General features: G+C 37.9%; 1 protein-coding gene across 1 annotated transcript in view; it reads right to left on the minus strand.

The window, feature by feature from the left end:
- The window catches only part of LINGO2 (leucine rich repeat and Ig domain containing 2), a 1,440,550-nt gene that overhangs the window by 1,144,924 nt on the left and 271,415 nt on the right, over nucleotides 1-24,211 (minus strand). The window contains exon 2 of the mRNA XM_066257388.1: nucleotides 4,796-4,892. The gene's annotated coding sequence lies outside the window, so the exon portion shown is untranslated. The remainder of the gene's footprint in view (nucleotides 1-4,795; nucleotides 4,893-24,211) is intronic.

Genomic DNA, 24,211 nt, shown 5'->3' on the forward strand with positions numbered 1-24,211 from the left:
AGTACATATGAAAGCTAAAGATTTGAATGTTGTCTCCTTGAAAAACTATGAATTCGTATATCATCTCTACCACTAAATTATAGTATAACTCTAACTGAGAAGCAAGTCTGAGAAGCAAATGTAATCCTGATGAAGGTGGGAGGAGTGCAAACTTGTGACTAGCATCCAATTGCCAAAAGAGTAAAAAAAACCTGAAGAACTCTATAGTAAGAATTGCTGATGGTATGGACTATGATATCAGAAGTACCTGCAAGAATTCCTGTTCTTCCTCTGCCATTAACTGTCCATGACATTATGAAAACAATCATTCAATCTGTCAGAGTCTGCTTCATCTTCTTCCCACATTCAATTAAAGTAGAATCTCCATGAAACATATCCTGATCTTAGACCCTTCTTCCCTGTCCAGTAAAACTGAGCAGTTTTCTTCTCTGACTCTTGCCCCTAAGACTTAGGCTTTATGCTGTTAAACTTAAAGATGTCCCAAACAAAACACACACATTTTATTTATCTTCCCTACTAAAGAGTGAGCAACTAGGAGGCTTATTGATAAAGAAATGCTAAGCAAGTCTTAGCTGAGCCAGTGACTAAAATGTGGTCATTATACTTACCTCAAGTGTTTTAGGGGATTTAAATGAAATACTTATTTAGACCATTAATATGAAACTGCCAATAAGTATGTTCAGAAATAGAAGAAGCATGAGCATGAGTGACAAGAGAATAATAAAATATTGCCATTGAAGTTGTCAACCAATCATGACTTTTTTTTTAAGTGAGAGGAACGGAGATAGACAGACTCTCACATGTTCCCTGACCATGATCCACCCAGCAACCCCCATCTAGAGCCAATGTTCCAACCAACCAAGCTATCCTAAATGCCTGAGGCTAATGCTCAGACCAACGGAACTATCCTCAGCGCTCAGGGCCAACACTTGAACCTTCCTCTGCCACTGGCTATGGAAGGGGAAGAGGTAGAGAAAGGGGGCAGGGATGGGGAAAGAAGCAGACAGTCACTTGTTCTTTGTGACTTGACTGAAAATCAAACCTGGGATATCCATATGCCTAGCCAACTCTATCCACTGAGCCAACTAGCCAGGGCCAACCATGACATATTTTAAGGCACATACTGAGCACGCACTCTGCTAGTCAGAAGCTGTACTATTACAGAGCAAAATAAAGAGCCACGGAATCTCAGGCTGAAACCCAGAGTGCCAATATAGTGGTCAAACTAGTAGTTTGAAAGGGAGCATGTGACATAGCAGAATTGCAGTTAAAATAAACTAGATTATGGAGCTAGCAGAACAAGCACATTGCTGAAAAACAACAAAAATTTGCAAAAGAATCTTGAGATATTTTTTGAAAAACTTTCTGAGTAGCTTTATAAAGCAGATGAAATGGGCCTACTCTCACTGATGCTTTTCAAAGTCTAACTCAGCCAGTGATGATGAATTAACTGTTGAGGAGCTTAAACAAAACAAATACAAGATTATTTTTCCCATATGTGCCTGTGCTGCTGGATGCCATAAAAAAAATCATGACTGGAAAAATTGAATTATCCTGGGATTAGGAAGCAGTTGTACCAGTTGCATGCCACCAGAATTTCTCTTGTACCAAATAATCATGTGTAATATGTAGATGCTCAGGATCCAAGCCCAGTCTGTCCTATAAAAACAAAATTCTGAGAACAACATCCTGTGCTCTATGCATTTTATAAACTCTCCAGGTTTGTAAACACTCTAAAGCTTCAGAACTATTTGGCCCACAGACACAAATATGAAAAAGCTTATGACAAAGGGACATTACCATATGAATAATACAAACAAACTTCATTATTTTGTCCTAATAATTGGAAGTAAAATGTTCCTATAACAACTCCCTCCCCTTCATAAGTAACTCCAATCTTTTAAAACAATTTTGTCCTTACTCTGGAAGGTTCCAAGGAGTTCTTAATGAACACAGAGGGTTTTTGGGATGTGACAGTCTTGACATATGACAGTTTGAGTTTACAACACTCACTTCCATAAAAATTTTAAAAAATTGAGACATGAGTATTTCAGCTTACACCATTAGCATCATACTTATGGACTATGTCGTATTTACAGACTAGCCTGGAACAATTCTTTAAGAAGGTAGAGAGGCCTGCCACAGATCTTGTACCCTCTATGTCAGCTCCTTCTTGAGATTAAACACCTGTGGTTCAGGTAGAATCATCTCCTGCATATTCTTCATGTTCTTTAGGCAATCCTGATTCACCTGACCCAGTATCTCCAGCACCTTCTGCAGGTTCTCCTGCCTCTCCAGCTTCCTCCTCTGACTAGGTCACGCTCTCCCACCTTGCAATGCCCCTTCCAGTGTGTAAGCCAACCACAGGAATAAAGGGAAGGAATTATTTTTAACACTCATTTTTTGACATTTTTTCTGTTACTACAGCATAGTATATAGTAGTGTATATTTATGTCCTTTTCCTTTTTTTCTGTGGCTTAGTTGTGTTTTTATGTTCTAGATTATGACTTTACAACTGTGTTACGATAGGTAAGTGACTTAGACTAGGGTGTGTTTTGACATACAACAAAATTCAGGTTACGTCACTATGGTAGGAACGGAACTGTGTCGTAACCTAAGGACCCCCTGTATATGGGGAATTCACATATTATCAAACCTACTAGCAGATGTAGAAATGTAGCTATCATATAAGATCATTAGCAATGTTCCAGGCACTAGGTGATTTACACGTTTTCTTTGTAATCAATGTCTGCAATGATCCTCATACTATGATGAGATTACTGGGATTAAAATAAATTAAGTAATTCACTCTTTTAGAGTTAGTAAGGCAAGAAGTAAATAAGGTTAGTAAAGCCTGAAACAACTAAAGGGTTATTAAAGAGAAAAAAACAAACAGAAATGAGGTCCTAAGTGACAAAAATTATATTCCTAAGAAACAACATGACTTTTTTACTCAATGCAAAGCTGGATGTAAAGTGGATATTCAGGATTGTTTAGCATCTTCTCTCCAAATGTAAAAACTCTTAAATTGAGAAGTAATAAATTATAGGAGAGACATGAACAATTTTGCAGGTATTTTCAGAATGTAAAGTAATTCTAAGTAGCTTAAATAAAAAGGAGCCTAAATTCCCTTCTCAGAATGCTCTGCGAGGAGCCTTAGTCTATGTTGGTGATTCTAGCCTAATATCGTCATTGCATTCATTAATCTTATAGGCTTACTCCACCATAAAAAAAAAAAATGAACCATGCATTGGAACTAGAGGATGATTGAGGTTTCTTCTCAGAATTGTACATTAAAAGCTGGCTTTTACCCCCATTTCACAACATAGAAGATTAAAATGTAATCTTCAACTGTAGGAATGGTATCTGTTTTCACAAAAATATTGCTGAATATTGCCAACACAGAAGCATAACTCTGTAGCACGAAGCCTTCTAGAAGATGTTTCACAGACTCCGAGATGTCACTGTTGAAAAGCTGAGTGAATCTGACTCACGGGGACAGAGTAGGTATCTGGTTTGCAATCACTAGAAAAAAATGTGTTAGAAAATTTTCAGGCAGGACAGCTAGATCAACTATATCTAGTGGTATTCCAGAGTGTCTAGAACAAAAGAGCCTTTATTCTGTCATTTATAAACTAATGTCTCTAAAATATATTGAAGTTTTGAAAGGCTTCAATCAGTGAATTGCAATTCACCCCAAACAAATGTCTTTCACATAAATAAAATACATTTGAACCTAACTTTATATAATGTTGAATAGAATCGTTCACATAAACATCTCTTTAATTACAAATTTTCATGGATATACCTACAACAAAATACTGGCTTATATTTTAATAGCTGTTACTTCATAAGGTTTTTGATATGGCTTGTATTTATTGGTATTTACTATGTGCCAGAAGAATTATAGGTGCTCTCCATTTATTATCTCTTATTTCAGTGAAACTGTGCAGCAACATCACAATTCACAAGTAAGAGAAACAGGAAATGAGACTCAAGTTACTTGAGTTTTATACTAGTTGGTCATAATGGAGGGATTGGCATGAGTATCATTAAAGTATGCCATCAGCCATGACAGGGTATTTGTATAAAGGAAGCCTACTGCAGATTTTCATTTTAGAGCGAAGGTAAGTTGGGAAATTATAGCACACATTTCTTATGTCAGTTATTCTATAACTTTCAATTTCTTTGAAACACCATTATCTATGTAACTAGTCAAGACTTACAGAAATCTTTCTATTTTCAAGAGCAGTGAAAATACAAAGAAAATTCCCTCACTTTGATTTTCTATCTGAAGGAAGGCAATTATGTTTTTTCTAAATGCCAGGGTAAAACTTAAGGGTCTTGTTTTGGGGCTGTGCTAATTCTTTGGCTCCTCGCATGTCACAAATGTTAGAGGCAGAGTGACATGAGACATAACAGAGTGTAGAGTCAGATCCTCTTGTGTTGCTTCCTAGTTGCATGATCTTGGACAACATTGTAATTTCTCTGATCTTCATTTCCACATCTGTACTGTGAGGCTGATATACCTACCTCCTCCAACTGTTGTACTCACCTATCAACTAATATAAATAATGTAAACCGTAAAGTAAGAAACTAATAGTAACAAATTTGAGTTCTTTACTGTGCCCCACTTCTCTTAGTCATAAAATCATTGTAAAATAAAGAAAAAAAGTAGTTTTGAATCTCAGACTTACATATTGCATTACAAAACTTCACAATACTTATTTACACACACATAGATGTCTCATTACATTGTCCAAAGGTGAATATATCAAGAATTATTTCATCTTACCACAATGTGAAGTAATTTCAATGTGGATGCTCCAACTTCATTTGGGATACTTCACATATAAGTGTTCTACATCTTGAAAACATCCTCAAAGGATTCTCTAAATAAATAAATAAATAAATAAATAAATAAATAAATAAATAAATCTTGTGAAGATGGAAAATAAACTTTCCTTCTTCCAAGGGTGCTTATCTCAAATTTCTTTTGTCATTTTCTATCAGGCTGCTTTTGCTCTGATTCTAAAAACAAATCTTTGCATATGCATTCCCATCCAATATACAATGTAACCATTCTGGATAACACCATTGTTTGCATTTTCAAATAATTAATTTCATTATATATGTTTCTGTAACTCAGTGGGTATTCTTATATAGATATTAGATAGGAATAAATAAGGTGTAAAACAGCTTCCACATCAAACCAAATTTTTTCTACCAATCTGTTTCAAATAAATAATCTACATAATCAGTAATAGCATTTAAATGCTGAGAAAAAGCATGAAAGCAATCAAAATGAAAAAGAAATTTGAATACTATAACTTTTCTTTCTTTAAGATGCTTGTGTCTGCCCTTAAAAAAGAGTAATGCATAAAATAAAACCATGGTGATATTGAAATATATTTATTTATTACCTTTATAACTTTATTATGAAAAACATATAACATACATATGTGTGTATGTGTATATTTATAGCCTTGACAATTTTGCAAATAGAAACCTCATTCAGAAATTTACCAATTATTATGATTTATTGAAAATGTAGCAATTTTTAGACACCTCTTTCTCTCTCTCTCTCTTTCTCTCTCTCTCTCTCTCTCACACACATACACACATACACACATATATTACAAATTAAATTTATTTAAAGAAATTGCACTGCAATCACATAGAATACAATAAAATCACATTTATTTGCCAGCCTAGGTCTCTCTCTTTAATAGCTATTTTGGTTTCATTACAACAGGATCTTCTACAAAAAATATAATTAAATAAGCTCTTGGTTATGCAAATCACACTAATGAAAATACTGAAAACTTGATTGTGTAAAACATCTCAAGCCTGAGGAGGCATGTCATAGTGATCAATTTTAAATTAGTCTCTTTAGAATAAATTGTGTTATTGCTTTACTCTCCTGGTGGCTTCATGTATTACTTTTTTTGCAGAAATAGTCATTACAGTTGTGCTGGATGGCACAAGTTAGTCTCTCTTCCCAAAAACGAGATATGAAAATGAGTCCATGGGTTCTGTCCAGTAATAATGACATCTCAAGTCCTCTTGATAAGTTTCACTTCTGGTACATTCTTTGAACAAAGACAGACACTCTAAGTTGACTCTTAATAGCAGAAAAATAAGAATGTTGTCACTTTTTAAGCTAGTTTCATAGCCCCAAATCCAGCTTCTATGTATATCCCGCACTGAGAATTTGGAACTGGGTGTCCTCAGACATTCTCTTTTGCCAGCTGACTTCCTGTTAAGTTCTGCAAGAGGGGCGCTGCAGAGAGGCTAGTTTGGAGGGAGGCAGAATGTGGGCAGCAAGGAGCTTATTCCTTCATATTTATTCATTGCCAATGTTGTCTTCATAATCATTCTTTGTCCTGCTAGCAAAAATTAATTTGTTCACAGTTCTTTCACACCCTTCCAGAATCAGCTCATTCTGCCCTCTCAACAGTGCCAGTATTAGGCTGGTTGCATTCCCTGCTGAGAGTCTTGAGTTTAAATTCCCAGTCTCCACTGAGTCCTGAGATACCAACACTGCCTGTATAGCACCACATTAAAAAGTGTGGACCTCAGATCTACAGGGTCTTTTTCCAAACTCTTAGAAACCCTCATTTTTCCTTCTCTTCCTCAAGTACTAAGGGTGAGCTGCTTCCTGTGCCTACTCTCTGTATATCCTCAGAGATCCCTTTGTTCCATTAGTTATACAACACTTGTTTTTTGTGGGTTGTTTTTGTTTGTTTGTTTTGTTTTTCTTTTTGTTGTTTTTTTTTTTTTTTGAGAGAGAGAAGAGAGGTAAAGAGAGAGACAGGAACATCGGCTGTTCCTGTATGTGCCTTGACCAGGGAATTGAACCAGCAACGTCCACGCTCTATGACAATGCTACAGCTGAGCTATATGGCTATCTGACCAGACCTCAGCTGTTTTTTAATCACTGATAGTGACAGACAGAGAGAGAGAGATGGGAGGGGAAGAAAAGCATCCATTTGTTGTTCCACTCTTGCATTCATTGGTTACTTCCCTTGTGCACCCTGACCAGAGATCAAACCTGCAACCTTGCTTTTTCAGGTTGATGCTCTTAACTGACTGAGCTAACTGGCCAGGGCCAGCAACCTGTTCTTAACCTATGCTTTATATTTTCTTTGTTAAAACAACAGATGTAGTTTCTGTTTTCTAAACTGGATTATGTTATAGAATGTATATTTTATTTTTAGATTAGAGATAGGAATGGTGGAGAAAGGGAAGAAGAAGCAGAATAAAGAAGTTAACACTCTTTGAGATACTTTCCATTTACTCTATTATCTAATCGGCAAAATATCCTATGAAACAGGCATGGTTATCACATTTATGTTAATAAAGTAGAATAACTTTTATTTAGGTTGTACAATATGTTAATATGTTTATATATACTATTCCATTTAATACTCATAAACTTTCTGAAAATGAGTACACTAGATCTAATTTATGGATGGAGAAATGAAGTTGAGGCTAAATTTTAGACATCAGTGAGCCACAGAACTATAATGTAAATACATCTGAATGCCAGTCCAATGAAGCAATATGTACATATTTAAATTATTCACATATTTAATAATAGAATACCAAAAAATTGCTCTTGATATAATCACCATAAATCTCATCAGGAAATTATTTGAATATTGAAAAGTTGTCTGCTTTATGGTGGCATACAAACTTTTTGAAATTTTAATTTCCATCGGAAGCTAAAATTTGATAACTGGAGACAAGTAGAAATACAGAAGAGTTATTTTCCTTCATGTGACAAGGTCATTTTGTTTATTTTAGAGAAATACACACCTGAGTCTCAAAAACTCTATTTGCACTATCAGTGACTCACACTTCCACATTAAAATAGTTTTAAATGAAAATGTGTTTAACATAAAAAATACAACTAAACTACAAAACAACCGTCATTTAAAACTGCCTGAAATCTAGCAGATGAAGAGTCCCAAAACTTGGGATTTAAAGAAGAAACTACATGAGTCTGGTAGCAGGGGCAGAGATGCAAAACAAGCTGGTCCCACACCCACATGTAGTGGATAAAAATCAGAAGAGATATCTAGGCTGTGGAGATCCCTCCTGAGAAGTGAGGAGTCCCAGCCCAGGGTTGCAGTATTGGAAAGAGGAGTCCTCATAACTTCTGGCTGAGTGAGATGGAGGGCTTCTGTGTCCCTCTTAAAGGGGCAACACACAGACTTATTCAGAATCATTCCCTCTGAGTTCCAGCACAGGTGCAGCAGCTCTAAAGACATCAGGAACTTTGGGGAGAAACTGAAATGTCTGGCATAAGAACAAGAACTGAAAAGGCAGCTTTCTTTCAGACAGAAGCACTGACAGAGACCATTGTTCCTTTCTGAGTTTTTTTTCCCCATATACCAACAGGTGGATGCCATATCTGAATCTCCATCAAACTGGCTTGTACTGTTTGCCTCGCCCTGGTGATTTCCTGAGACCCCCACCCACCCAACTTTTGGGCCCTCCATAGCCATTTTCACTTGCTTTTCCATATGAAAGGCCTGTCTCAGTTCATGCTTTAGACTTTTCTAAAACATCCCAAACAAAGTGCATCTGGCCTCACTGCACCCCATACATCTTGCTAAGTGGTCCCAGGTTTGTCACCAGCAGCCGCCAGACTTGGTTTATAGCTTGACCCCTCTTGGGTACTTCTAAGCCCAGCACAAGTGTCAGTGATCTGCAGAATGCTTTGTAGCTCATGCTCAGTAGCCCTGGGCAGTACACAGATGAAGGCTAATGTTTACCTGCACCTCATGGGAGGTCACAAAGCCAGCACACCTGATGGACAGCTTCAGACCATGTTGAAGCATCACGCAAGCAACTCCCCAAGCAACACACTCAATGGACAGACTAAGCAGGCACCAGAGCCCTGTTAAAGTAAGTCCTGCACAGATGATCCTCCATGATGGACACAGCCAGTCCTTGCAACCGATGAACCTTGGGGTAAATCCCTCCCATTGATGTGCCAACAGCAACCAAGGCTCAATTACAACAGGAGGGTGTAAAGAGCCCGCACAAGGGGGCACAGCTGAAAGCCTAGCTCAGGTGAATGGGGAGGTTGTGCCACTCTACCTTACAGGACACTTACTACATTAGGCCATTTTACCAAGCCCAGAAGACATAGTGGCTCTACTAATACATAGAAACAAACACAGGGAAATAAAGAAAAGTGAGAAACAAATAAATATGTTCCAAATAAAAGAATAAAACAAAATTCCAGAAAATAAAAACTAATCAAAATGGAGACAAGCAATCTACTATATACATTTTGAAATACTAGTTATAAAGATACTCAATGAAATAGGTGAAGAGTAGATAAACTTTAAGGGAACATCAACAGTATAAAAAAGTCATGGAAGCTATAAAAAAAGTACCACTTGGAAATGAAAGATACACTAACTGAAATGAAGGATTATTTATAGGGAGATAAGAGTAGAGTAGATAAAGCCAAGAATCAAAAACAGTTATTTGGTATACAAGGAAGCAAAATACATCTAATACAAATGGCGAAAAAGAAAAAGAAGCCATAGGAAAAAAAATTGAGGAAGTGTAAGCAATCTCTAAAACAATGTTATTTTTACCAACATTTGCATTGTGGTAGTGTCAGAAAAAAAAAGAGAGAAAGAAATAAATTGAAAATGTATTTTAAAAAATGATAAAAAAGCCTGACCACGAGGTAGCACAGTGAATAGAGCATCAGATTGGGACGCAGAGGACCCAAATTCTAAACCCTGTGGTTGCTGGCTTGAGGACAGGCTCATTTGGCTTGAGAGTGGGCTCACCACCTTGAGAATTGAATTGCTGGCTTGAGTGTGGGATCATAGACATGACTCTATGGTCGCTGACTTGAGCCCAAAGGTTGCTGGCTTGAAGTCCAAGGTCACAGGCTTGAGTAAGGGGTCACTCACTCTGCTATAGCTCCCAGTCAAGACACATATGAGAAAGCAATCAATGAACAACTAAGGTGTTGCATTGAAGAATTGATGCTTCTCATTCTCTCCCTTCCTGTCTGTCTGTCCCTGTCTGTCCCTCTTTCTGTCTCTCTCTCTGTCTCTGTCACACACACAAAAAAATCCCTAACTTGGTAAAGAAAATAGACATACATTTTCAGGGAGTGCAGAGTTCCCAACAATATTAACAAACTCAAAGAGGCCCACATCAAGACACATCATAATTAAAATGTAAAAGGTTAAAGACAAAATGAGAATCTTGAAATCAGGAAGGAAAAAGCAGTTAATTACCTCCAAGGGAGCTCCCATAAAACTGATTTCTCAAAAAAAAAAAACTTTGCAGGTCAGACAGGATTGGCAAGAAATATTCAAAGTGATACAAAATAAGGCCCTACAGCCAAGATTACTCTAACCAGCCAAACTATCTTTTAGAATCAAGTGTTTTATAAAGATCTTACCAGACTGGATAAAGCTGAAGTAGTTCATCCCTACCAAACTAGTATTTCATGAAATGTTACAGTGTCTTCTTTAAGAAAAAACAATATTTACAAACAATAAAATGACAATAAATACATGCCCAACCAATGTTAGGAGTTTGGTGTTAGGTGAGGGACTAGAACAAGGAGGGAGAAAGGTAGAGACTGAGAAAGAGATAGTATACATACTGACAGAGGAGAAGGAACATAGCTAAGGAGATAAACATATTGACAGAAGGAGGAAAATGTGATGGGTAGGAGATAAAAAAAAATGACTCAGAGAGGTACAATAAGGGATTCAGGGAACAAGAGGGAAGGGAGGGAGGGACAAGGAAGGAAGGCAGGGAGAGAAGAGAGAGAGAGAGAGAGAGAGAGAGAGAGAGAGAACAGAAAATAAGAGCATATTATTTTATTAGATTGCCAAAAAAATAGGGGGAGCGAAATCTCTTTGACAGTTTCAAAAAATCACATTACTAACAAGATTTTCTTTTTTCCCTCATGATAGGTTGGTTTAATGTGCATGTAACGTGGTGTGTGCTTGTGTGTGTACTATGAAGGATTTTTCCTTTCCCTTCTGTGATGATCTGGAAGGCACACTGACTGTTTGGCAGGGGGTTGACATTCAATATTAGGTCACCAGCTCAGTCTTGGGGCCGTGAGCTTGGCTGGTTCAAGTGCCAGCCAGGGCACACATGATAAGCAATCAGTGACACAACTAAGTGAACATTCAATATTATTTTATATTAGTTTCAAGTGTACAGCATAGTAGTTAGACAATTATATAAATTACAAAGTGATACCCCTGATAATTCAAGTACCTACCTGGACCTGGCACCATACATAGATATTACAATACCATTGACTATATTTACCTAGATTGTACTTTACATCCCCATGACTACTTTTTAAATACCCATTTGTACTTCTCCAACTCCCTTCCTTCTGGCAATGCCCAGTATCTATGTATCTATTGTTTTCTGTATCTATCAGTCTGTTTCTGACTTGTTTGTTTGTTTATATTATGCTAAGTAAAATAAGTCAGACAGAGAAAGACAAATACCATATGATTTCACTTGAATGTGGAATCTAAAGAACAAAATAAACAATGCCACTGACTGTTGATGGTGGTAGTAAGGAATGTTCCACACTGGAAAAAGACAGACCTCTGCATCTGCAGCACAGGGAGGGTTGTGATGCTTAATATGCATTGGCAATCTTTTATTTTGCTGTTTTAGGAGCAATAGGGCAAATGCACTTTAACATATATTTTTCCCTCTAACCATAAGCCTGGAAAAATTTGGCTTATACAAACAGAAATAGACATTAGCCTGACCAGGCAGTGGCGCAGTGGATAGAGTGTCGGATTGGGATGCAGAGGACCCAGGTTCAAAACTCAGAGGTTGCCAGTTTGAGAACAGGCTCACCACCTTGAGCGCAGGGTCATCGGCTTCAGGGTGGGATAATAAACATGACCCCATGGTCGCTGAATTGAGCCCAAAGGTTGCTGGCTTGAACTCCTAGGTCACTGGCTTGAGCAATGGGTCACTCACTCTGCTGTAGCTCCCCAGTCAAGGTACATATGAGAAAGCAATCAATGAACAACTAAAGTGCTGCAATGAAGAATTGATGCTTCTCATCTCTCTCCCTTCCTATCTGTCTGTCCCTCTCTGTCTCTGTCAAAAAAGTAAAGAAAAAGAAATAGATTTTAATATATATATATATTTTTCCCTCTAACCATAATGACTTCTTATGTCTGAGATGGAGAAAGTATTTATTCTTCCTAATCTGAACTGTCACTCCCTAATCTGAACTGTCACTCATCTTTTCTATCATATATATATATATATATATATATATATATATATATATATATTATGCATGTCTAGATTCCTAAACACATAGCAAATATATACTTTGTAATAAAAATAACTAATTTCTAAATAGTGCAAAGGCTATTATTGTGAATTATAAGGAAAGGCACAGTGCAGTTATATCCATTTTAAATGAACAACTAAAGCAATAAATCAAAAAATGAAATGGCCATGTCACTATCGGTGTGATACTATTAGCGTTCACACTGAATAAGATGTGCATGTGAGAAGTGGTGAAGGTGATTAGACTGAAAACCAGGCAATAACAAGTTTTGGGCTGGTATTTTCTATCATGGATACAAAAGAAAAATTGGCATCCACGTCTGGAGACAGCAGAGGCTACAGAGGCTGTTTATACCATTGCGCAGGGAAGGCAGAAAATGTCCCGGGAACAGGAAAGGGCTATGAGTGCCAGCTATTATAATGTCAAACAGGAAGCTAGGATATCTAGGTTTGCCGATTGTTGTGAGTTTTTCATGCTTTCAAACTGGACCCTGATTTTTATTAAAAGTAAAGGGCAGACTTTTCTCTTGACAATGGCATTGTTACTTTTTATCTGTAGAATAAACAGGTGGAATCACTAGGATACTTCCCAAAGTATTTTGCATAATGTTTATGCACCAGAAGATGCTAAAGGAAGCCAAGCAGTGCTACCTACTCTATGCTTTTGTTTATTTGTTTGTTTTTAGGTTCATAGTTTCATTAAACAGTAAAGTTTATGAGAATTCAACCTTATACTGTAAAAACCAATGTATTTTTTTTTTTACAACATTTAGCTAAATTGTTTGACCACAGAGTCTCCTCCTCTTTTGTGCACTTTGCCATCTCCTGGGATAGTGGGCATATTACTTCGCAACAGCTTGGGAAATGCTGAAATTAGTGCTCTCTATAATCCGTTATACTCCAGAATTTTGTAAGTGGAAGCAGAGAAACTGTTTAATATAGTAGAACTAAGTGGCAGCACAGGAAATTATCCCCTAAAATAGCTCTAGCTGCCTTTGTGTCTCAGGTGTTCAGAGTAAGCACTGTAGGAGGCAGGTGGTGGAGTGCCATGGAGCATGGGCTGTGACTCAGACTCTGGATGGAGAGAACATCGCATTAAAATACTGTGCCTGTGAAGCACTCCCTGGGAGGTACTATCTACTCACCACCACTTCATTGTTAGGTCAACGAGCACAAGGGGACATTTTCTTTTGGAAATATCAGGAAAGAAAAGGAGGATCACAGGAATTAGCTACCCGCCTGGCATACAGAGCAATGCCAAATGCAACATACAAACTTATGCAAGCAGAATCTGGCAGAATTAGGGAGCTTTACCTTGGAGGAGAACCAGAAATGAAAATGCCATGCCTGAAGTAAAATTAGTGCTCTATTTTTATGGCTATATTCCTCCTCTTTTTTAGCACAGCATTCCCTAGATTCTCCTAAACTTCGTGATTCTTGTTTGACTATTTTCTGTCTTTTACAGGTGAGGCTCCACTAGTCCATGTGGTAGTAATAAAGTCCATACTTAGAGGTCTCCCAATATCTCCAATCTGTAGAATATAAACTCTGAATGGACACAAGTACAGTGGCTTCTGTTTTCAGGATGTAAAAATTATTTTTTGTTGTTTTGATCGTTTCTATCACTTATATAGATATATTAAAAACCGGAATCATCATAAAAGAGGTGGATCTGAGAAAATAAAATTTACTTAGATTTTAACATTTAGTAGAAATGAATTTATAGATTACTTTGCCCTACAATTGCCACTTACCAATACAAACTACATCTTACAAATTTGAATAGAAATGAAGATGATAATAATCATTTCTGAAGCACTTTTTTATGTTCTAGGCAATGTGATAAATTCTTTGTTTATAGCACTTGAAAGACCATAATAAGCCTATATGATTGGTGCTGTTATTACATTTATTTTATCAATGCAAAAATTCAAACTCTGAGTAGTTATATAGGATTTTACAAGTCAAGCTGATTTTAAATGGTGGATCTTATAATTAAATTAGATTTGTCTGATTCTAAAGTTGAAATTCTTAATGATGCCACTCCATTACTTATTATTTTTGGTATAATGCAACTGTAATAGCAAAAAAAAAAAATGACCATACATTAAGGGCTATGTCACAGAATCTGTCTAAACTCTCTGCATGTAATTTGGGTTAGTTTTGAACACTAAAGACATGTCTAAAGATTGTGGTGGGATTGACCTTAGCAGGTACAATGTAGCAATGAGGACAATCTAAAGATGGTGTTTAATGGTGACCCTGCAATAAAGAACCAAAGTGTAATTATGAACATAACATCTATCTAAAACATCTGGGTAAGTAGAGGAAAAATGACCCTTTCAAAGTTTTCTCAGTGGTAGAGCATCAGCCTGGCCTGTGGATGTCCCAGATTTGATTCCTAGTCAAGGCACACAAAATAAGTGACCATCTGCTTTTCCATTCCCTCCCTTTCTTTATCTCTTTCTCCCCCATCTCGCAGCCATGGCACAATTGGCTCCAGCAAGTTGGCCCTGGGCACTGAGGAGGTCTCTATGGCCTCATTTCAGGCATTAAAAATAGTTGGGTTGATGAGAAATGGATCAAGTCCCCAGATGGGCAGAGTATCCCCCCATAGGGGACTTGCCTAGTAGATCCTGGTCAAGTCACATGGGAGAGTCTCTCTGCCTCCCCTGCTCTTATTTAATTTAAAATAAAAAAGAGGAAAAATAATTTCTGATGTGAGAGAAAAGGAGATACAATGATAGTAAATAAAGTTTTAAATGGCAGCAGAGAGGACCAAGAAAAATCTGAGGTAATGGAAAGAGAAGTGCGGACACTTTTTATAGAATATCCAAAGCGCCCTGGCCGGTTAGCTCAGTGGTAGAGCGTCGGTCTGGCGTGCAGAGGTCCCAGGTTCGATTCCCGGCCAGGGCACACAGGAGAAGCGCCCATCTGCTTCTCCACCCCTCCCCCTCTCCTTCCTCTCTGTCTCTCTCTTCCCCTCCTACAGCCGAGGCTCCATTGGAGCAAAGATGGCCCCGGCGCTGGGGATGGCTCCTTGGCCTCTGCCCCAGGCGCTAGAGTGGCTCTGGTTGCGACAGGGTGATGCCCCGGAGGGGCAGAGCATCGCCCCCTGGTGGGCAGAGCGTCGCCCCCTGGTGGGCATGCCGGGTGGATCCCGGTCGGGCGCATGTGGGAGTCTGACTGTCTCTCTCCATTTCCAGCTTCAGAAAAATACAAAAAAAAAAAAAAAGAATACCCAAAGCTTCTCCCATGTGAAGAAAATGTTTTTAAAATACTAAGTTGAATCTGACAAGATTTATTGTCCTCCAGAAATCAGCGTCTCCCTTACCAAAGGGTACAATGGGCCCCTATGCTCTAATTATAATCCTTATTCTTTAATCTTCAGGGGGGTTGAACTGCTGTGAGAGTCACTGAATAGGTGAGAGGGCAGAGGAGAAAGGAGATGAAGAAAAATGAGAGATCAGAGAGACTGGGAGAGGCAGGTTGGGCAGGGCAGCTAAATGCAAGGGTGGGAAAAGTCAAAGAGGATGTGAAGACCTTGGAGACTCAGCTCAAAATAACCAGTAATGGGAGGCTACGATCAGAACTATGAACAAGCATAGGGAAAAAGCAGGGACTGTATGCTGGGTCAAGGTTCAGCATAATCATTTGGTGAAGCCTGTGGGGGAGCTTGATGGTTTCCACCTTCTGAGCCCCACTGCTTCTGTAGCTGCCCATTATCCTACTTTTGTGCTCATGTGCATCAGCCCCCTGTGGTGTCTCCAGTTAGCAAGGTTTGCTGAGTTGGTTTGTTGCATAGGTTTAGAGATTGCTGGGATGGAAATGAGAGAACAACCCAGGAGACTAGAGAACAGGATGGCAGTGAAGGAGAAAAACAGAGAAACAGTCATAACATTAGAAGTTAGGAAAAATAAAGGAAAAGCACCTTCTGCCAAACTATCATATTTTACTGTCACTTGAGGCCAGTAATGTGAATGTAAGAACTGGGAAATACACAGGCTGAGGTGAAAACAGGTATAGATAAGTGGGTGAGGTCCAGATACCAACACGAAGGCCCTTATACTGTGGATTGATGAACAGAGAAGATTAGGGGTATCAAAGAGTAGACAAGGTTGGCAAAGTGAAAAAGAAGAGATATCTGGACAGAACCACGGGGGCAAAAATGCCTCAACAGACAAGTAACTAAATTCTCTCATCATTCATACACATATTCCCTCCCCACTTCCCTTTCTCTCTCTCTCTCTCTCTCTCTCTCTCTCTCTCTCTCTCTCTCTCACACACACACACACACACACACACACATACACATACATATACACACTAAATAATAAATCTCAGAATCCTGCATATTGTATTTCTCCTGCCATTTTGTACATATATATAGACAATATATATAATACATATATATGAAAGGTCTACTAGTTTACTTCTATCAAATTTTAAATAGCAACAGAGTTCTGGAACTATTTATTTACAAATGGCTACTGCTTTATGGCAATTTTCAAAGCCTGGAAGGGAGTATAAATGTCATCTAGATGAAGTGAAACATAACAGACACTTTGGATGTTAGGGCTCAGACTTTTAATATATATCAAACTCTGAAAGCAATAATCATGTAATGGCAAGAACCATGTGGGTAAATATAGTGTACAACTCAAAGATAAGAAAATAAATGCTTTTCCTAAAATATTTTCAAGGTTAAATTTTGTGTTTGAAATAACTGAATTAAAAATTTTTAACGCTGGTATTTAGATATGAGATATAAGTGAATTAGAGTTTTTAAAATACTCAAACTCAAAATAACCAATATTCTCTGTAAAGCTAAAAAGTACATAGAAAGTATACTTTAGTGAATCTATCCTTGATATATGCACTAATTGGACTAAAATCATATTTACTTTTAATTATAAAAGATGTCAAAAATTTAAAAGACCTAAATGTTCATCAATACAGGACTGGTTAGAATGAATCATGGCAGATTCATCCCTTAGAAACATTATTCTCCTGTATGTGTGTGTGCGTGTGTGTGCATCTGTGTGTATATGTGTGTGATGTATAGAAAAAAGTATAGAGTATGAAAAAATGCTAACTGTTGTTATTTGTGGTGTATAAATATGTGTAATTGTCATTTACAAGTATTTTTATATGATTCTTTTTCTGTTTTTGTTACAACTTAGAGTTGGGAAACATGTCACATCAAAAAGTATATAGGTAGAGCCTGACCAGGCAGTGGTACATTGGACAGAGCATCAGATTGAGACAGAGAACCCAGGCTCGAAACCCGAGGTCACCTGCTTGAGTGTGGACTCATCTGGTTTTAGCAAGGCTCACCAGCTTGAGCCCAGGGTTGCTGGCTTGAGCAAGGGGTCACTTGGTCTGCTGTAGCACAGAAGTCAAGGCACATGTGAGAGGGCAATCGATGAACAGCTAAGGTGCCACAGCAAAGAGTCGATGCTTCTCATCTCTCTCCCTTCCTATCTGTCTTTATCTGTCCCTCTCTCTGTCTCTCTCTGTCTCTATCACAAAAAAGTATATAAATAGACATCTTATGAACAGCTTATAAGAAAATGTTGTCAAAGTTCAGTATTCCAAAAATATTATGTAAAATAATCATGGCTGAAGTATCAAACAATTCATGTTTCTAGAATATGCTCTTATAACAGATTTACTAATCTGTTTCTCATTCATTCATTTATTCATTCATACAATGCACCTTTATGTAATATTCACTACATGTTAAATAACTTATTTTCCAGGTACACAGAGATGGAAGAAATAGCATATCTGTCCTTAATAAAAAGAATGACAGAAAATTATGAAGAAAATCATGACAGTTTAGATTTTTTGGGCCAGGAAATATTTTTATGTTGCTATTTGTACAATAGTACAAAGTGAACTGTTAGGCTAGATATAATTGGAGTAGGTATAATTGGAGATGGCAATGCAACCTAACAATGATATTATTCCCAGCAGGAGTCCAGCTTATTGCAAGAATGGAACCATGCACTATAACGCATGTGGGTGTGTCTTTCTCTTCTCATTTACTCATCCTGGCAGACAGCTGCTGGCTATATCGCTCCCTGCAGCCAAGTAAGCATGCTTAGGCAAACCTCTACCCTGGCACAGTGATTTCTATATTTGGAATCTACCTGGTTCAGGATTTACAGCAAGGGCATAACTGTAAAGTATTCATAAAAGATAACCCCTGATTGTATTTTGCATATTTATTCAAAAGAAGTAAATTAATCAAAGGAATCATTCATATCCTTTTATTGGGGGGGGTAAGGAAAAGATAGTATATATACTTAAACCACAATTTATAGTCTTATAATCTCCTCTAGCCCCAGTGGAACTATTTATCACCTCAGTGAAAACGTAGCCCAGAAAGAGAAAATGAGTCTCTGTAATGAAAAGTCTGAAAGTTGGAGCTATAAACAACTGCTTGGAGAGCTCTGTGCTGAATTTACACAGACTCTAACCATCGTTCAAGGTGAAGAAATCAATGACAACACAAAAAATCAGCCACTGCACCTCAAGAGATGCCTTGTTCTCCGTGCTTTGCTTTTCTATTGAGTGTCTCTTTCCTGATCAAGTTCTCTCCTCAGGGAGTACTAATAGGCTAACAGCTACAGAAGTCTGTTTTGTTCTCTAAACCAGCAGGATCAAAGGGTGCTCTGTGGAAAACTTAATACTACTTCTTACTTCCTCCAAGGGCTGCTGTCTTCCTATAGTAACTTTGATGCCACTTCAGAATCTTTTCCTCAATCTCTTCAAAAACCTTAACAAGCTTGAAGAAAAAAACTACTGCTCATCAAAAAAAATAATAATAATAAATAAATAAATAAATAAATAAATAAAATTTAAAAAACAGTTCATCTTGTTTGTTCCTGGAATTAAAGTGTGTACCACCTACTAAAGAAACACAATACTAGGCACTAAGGGTGGAGGGGGGGGGCTACTTGTGTAGTAATTATTTTCTAAAATGTAATTTTCTTAAAAATATTAGCCAAAATTTAACTACATTAAAACATTTAATCCTCATGACAACATCAGCAAGTTGGTAGTACTACAGTGTGTCTGTAAAGTCATGATGCACCTTACACCGGTCACAGGAAAGCAACAAAAGATGACAGAAATGTGAAATCTGCACCAAATAAAAGGAAAACCCTCCCAGTTTCTGTAGGATGATGTGGCAGCATGTGCGCATGCACAGATGATGACATAACACCGTGTATACAGCAGAGCAGCCCATGGCCATGCCAGTTGAGATGTGGACAATACAGAGGAAAGTTCAGTGTTTTCTGTGGCTCGCTAAATTCGAATCCGTGACCAAAGTGCAACGTGAATATCAGCACGTTTATAACGAAATGCCACCACATAGGAATAACATTACTCAGTGGGATAAGCAGTGAAGGAAATTGGCAGTTTGGTGGAGAAACCCCGTTTTGGTAGGCCATCAGTCAGTGACGAATCTGTAGAGGCTATACGGGATAGCTACCTAAGGAGCCCTAAAAAAAATCTGTGCATGAGCCTACATCAAACTGCACTGAATAGGTATGAAACTAGGAGAGTTTTCCTTTTATTTGGTGCAGATTTCATATTTCTATCATCTTTTGTTGCTTTCCTGTGACCGGTCAAAAGTGCACCATGACTTTACGGACACACTGTATTAGCCACATTTTTCTAGAAAGGAAATTGAGGTATAGAAAATTTAAGACTAAGTTTATCAAAACTGATACAGCTCTTTACTGAACCAACATAGTTAAAACCATTTTGCCTTTAATTTTAAATGTCTTTAAATTATAAAAACCAAGAATAATAAATATGCTTAATTTACTTGTTTAGTTCAAATACCTATTCAGGCCATTTCCTTTCAGTTTTTCCTATGTACTTAATACATAACTGAAATTATTGTGTACATGAAAAATTTTAAACATTATATTGTAAAAGTTTCAAGCATAAAAATAAAGAATTTCTACAGTGTACACCCATATACCAATAAGTAAATGTTACTATTAACATTTTACTGTATTTGTTTATCACATATCTATCCATCCACCACATACAGTTTGTGTCCTTATCCTATTTTTTTTTTCTTCATAAGTCTTGAGAATTTCTGTTGTTGCATCAATCCATTTTAATGGTCTGCCAGGCCTTCTAAACATTCCTTAATGTGACCTCTTCTTCCTCATCTTATTTTATGTCTTATCTTTAATTCTAAATATACCCTATTTACTTCTCTTAAAGAGATTTAACAACTCAATCATCAGCCATGCTCAGACCTACTCTTGAAATTGTACTTGAACTCCTGACAGTCTTCTAAGCAGAGAAAAATGACTTACACATGTCTGTAGCTTGAAAATGGCATTGATCTGAATGACAGGGATAGAGCCAGGCTATAATGGATTTTCACTGTTATGTTATAAGCTTTTCAATAATGAGCCGGGATTATCTCATTTGAAATAAATACAAAAGTTTTACAATGTGTATACTATTCATAAGTAGTGTTTCAGATAATTAAAACTTTGAAGCCTATGAGGGCAAAGACCTGTATTCTCACCCTTTCACTTATTCTATACCTCGAGTTTGGAGAATATCTAAAGAATCTGAAATTAGAAAGGAAAGTGAGTGCTACTGATCCCAACTCCTAAGCCACACAGAAGTCTTTTCTAACGCATATGTATGTCACTGATGATTAAATGTGATCCAAGACATGGTTGAAGGTTTCCCAAGAACATTCACATTGTCATCTTCATTTAGCCAACAAATTTATTCAGTGTCTAGTCTGTACAGATGCTCTTTGAGGTGCTCATAATGGAAAGATAAATTCTTACAAGGAGCTTATACGGGGGAAAAAAAATTAGTCAAACAACGTCAAGTTCAGAAATTACACAGAAGTACACTGTGTTGGTATTGGAGAATAGAAAGGGGCACCTAACTTAGACTCCAGCATCTATAAATGGCAGAGGAAAATGCCAAGGAAAACTTCCTATGGTGGTGTGTGAGCCTGACCTTAAAGTCTAAGTAGGAGCAGACGAAGGAAAAGGATATAGGGAGACCTTCCCAGAGTGGAAATTTTAGCAAAAATATTGAGGCAAGAATCATCATAACATACAGGAAAACTCCAAAGCATTTCTGTATTTTCTTAGCTAGTTTGAAATAAGATGTGAAAAAAGGTAGGTTAAGTACATGGTATTCTCTGTTACAGAGCTTAGACTTTATTCTAGAGGAGTGAGAAATCCTGAGCTTTAAACAGTGAGTGATGTGTTCAGATTCTCATTTTAAATAGATTATTGTAGAGACAGGGAAACTAGCTAGGAAAACTTTTCAAAAAACCATGAGAGATATTGGGGGCCAGAACCAAAGTAGTAATATCAATAGGAGTGGATATGAGAAAATAGAATAAAGAAACAAGTCATTTTTGTGGTTGGTGTAAAAATCTTCAGAGCGGCAATTTTCAACCCTTTTTATCTGATAGCACACATTAACTACTTACTAAAATTCTGCAGCACAACAACAAAAAAATATTTTTTGCCTATCTGGCAAAAAAAATTATATAATTTTGATCCATTCATACCAAATGCTACTGTTGTGTTGGCTGTTGTCATTTTTTTTATTTGAAAATCTAAGGGAAGAGGTCTGTGCCCTTCACTAAATAGTGAGATATCACCATGTTTTAAAAATTCTTGTGGCACACTCGTGTGCCTCTTGCAGAACACAGGTTGACAATCACCACTTTAGAGAAAAAGAAGCTTGAGGTAAATTGATTATAGATGCTATAAAATCTGTACATGGTGTAGTCTCAGATAGGGGCATGAAGCAACTGAAAATGACAAACTATTTTCAGTGCTATTTAGGAAATTCTTTTTCTCACTATCATTTCATATGTTGAAATTCTACCCACAAAGATGATTATATTAGGAGGATTTGCCTTTGGAAGACAATTAGCTATGAGGTTGGAGCCCTCATGAATGGAATTAGTGTCCTTTAATTAAGATCTCCCCAGAGCTCCCTATCTCCTTTCAGCCTGTGAAGTTACAGTAAGAAGAATGCTGGCCATCAAAAAGTGAACCCTCACCAGACACACAACTGCCGCTACCATAACCTTAAACTTCTCTGCTGTCAGAACTGTAAAAAACAAGCTTTTGTTGATTATAAGCCACCTGGTCTATGGCACTTAGTTATGGCAACCTGAATGAACGAAGACAATCAAGCATACAAATTTGAAAGTAGTGTTTAAACAGCTGAGTCATTTCCCTTTGGAAACTAAATTGTCATTTTGTGCATCAAAAGTGGCTAAAAAGTAAAAACAGTATGAGTTTAAACTTTGCCCCCCCCCCAAAAAAAGCAGATTTTAGATTTTACTTTTTATCTATCTATCTATCTATCTATCTATCTATCAATCATCTATCTATCTATTTTCATCATCTGCTTCAAATGAGCTAGTTTAATGAATTTGATAAGGTAGTAAGAAGTCCTTTGGATGAAATAATTTCAATGTTAGGAAAAATTCTTAAAAGTCAAATGCAGAATTATTTGAAAAAGGAAAAGAAATAAAGTATACGTTTTGCCTTTCTCTAGAGGAGGGCACATTTTTAACTCTACTGACTTACTGATTCATTAAACTGAGAATTCCCTTGACCTTAAGGAATACAGGAGCAAACCCAAATAAGAGTTGATATTGTGCCTAGTGCTTTTTATCAGTGTCATTCTTCAAGAATTTCCCCATTTACAAAGGAGAAAATGAGGCTCAGAGATTACTCTGCCCATGAAAGACAGCATGCTTTGGGAATGGAGTTGCTTCCAGTGCCTATCACCTTACAATGAAAATCGGACACCTGGGCCCCTCCAGAGTCAGGTCCTGTTCCAACTTGCCTTGTGCAAATCAGCTTTGAGGATCAGTGCCCTGATTTCACACTCCAAGTTGATAGCACAGCTTAGTTCTTATACTTAACACAGTTCTCAGGCAATGATTTTTTTTGACAGACTTAGAAAAATGACATGAATTAGAGTCTAAAAAGTCAACATAAAGAATATTGGAAGGGGGAGATGACGTCAGAGTAATGGCGGAGTAGGAAGCGATACCGATAAATCTCCCCCAAAACTCAACAAGATCTTCAACCAGAAACAGAAAAACCTATACATGGAGCCTCCAGATGCTTCACAATACACCCGAAGGTATGGTCGAGTGAAAAATTGGCTAAATATATAACCAAATCCTGAAGGAAATAGGGAGTAAGAAATGCTCCGCCTTCCTCACTAACCTAAATAGGGCGGCTTTCTCTGGTAACTGTGAATATAGAAACTGAGGCAGGCAAAGGGGGTGAATACATCCAGGCCGCGCACAAAAGGCCGAACCAGGCTGTGGCACGGAGATCCTAGCGGAGGAAAAACTGTTCCTGTGTCAAGCCGGGCAATACAAGCTAACACTCGCGCCAAACCCAAACAAAGAAAGACAAGCGGGGCAGCCATTTTACCCGTTCTCCTGGTTGGTGCGCAGTTAGTGGGCGAGAGATCTCTTCCTAAGCCCCAGAAGTGGGTGTCCGTGTTGCCCCACAGAGAGGCAGGGTCAGAGGCCTTTCTGTGGGCCGAAAGCAGAATCTCTGGGCAGCCCCAGCACCCTGGGAAAGCCGCGCATGGGAGGGAGCGAGAACTAATTCCAACGGTGGAAATTTTCCGTGCTGGTGAGGGTTTCACTCAGGGAAACGCGGCCGGCCTCATATCCTGGTGTGCGCGCGCAGATAGGTAGTGAGCGATTCCTCCGAGTGCCTCGGCAGGGCGCGCCCGTGTTATCGCACAGAGGGGCAGAGTCAGGGGCCTTTGTGTGGGCAAAAGCGGAATCTCGGGCCGCCCCAGTGCCTTGCAA

This window comes from Saccopteryx bilineata, chromosome 2, assembly GCF_036850765.1.
Source record: "Saccopteryx bilineata isolate mSacBil1 chromosome 2, mSacBil1_pri_phased_curated, whole genome shotgun sequence".
NCBI lineage: Eukaryota > Metazoa > Chordata > Mammalia > Chiroptera > Emballonuridae > Saccopteryx > Saccopteryx bilineata.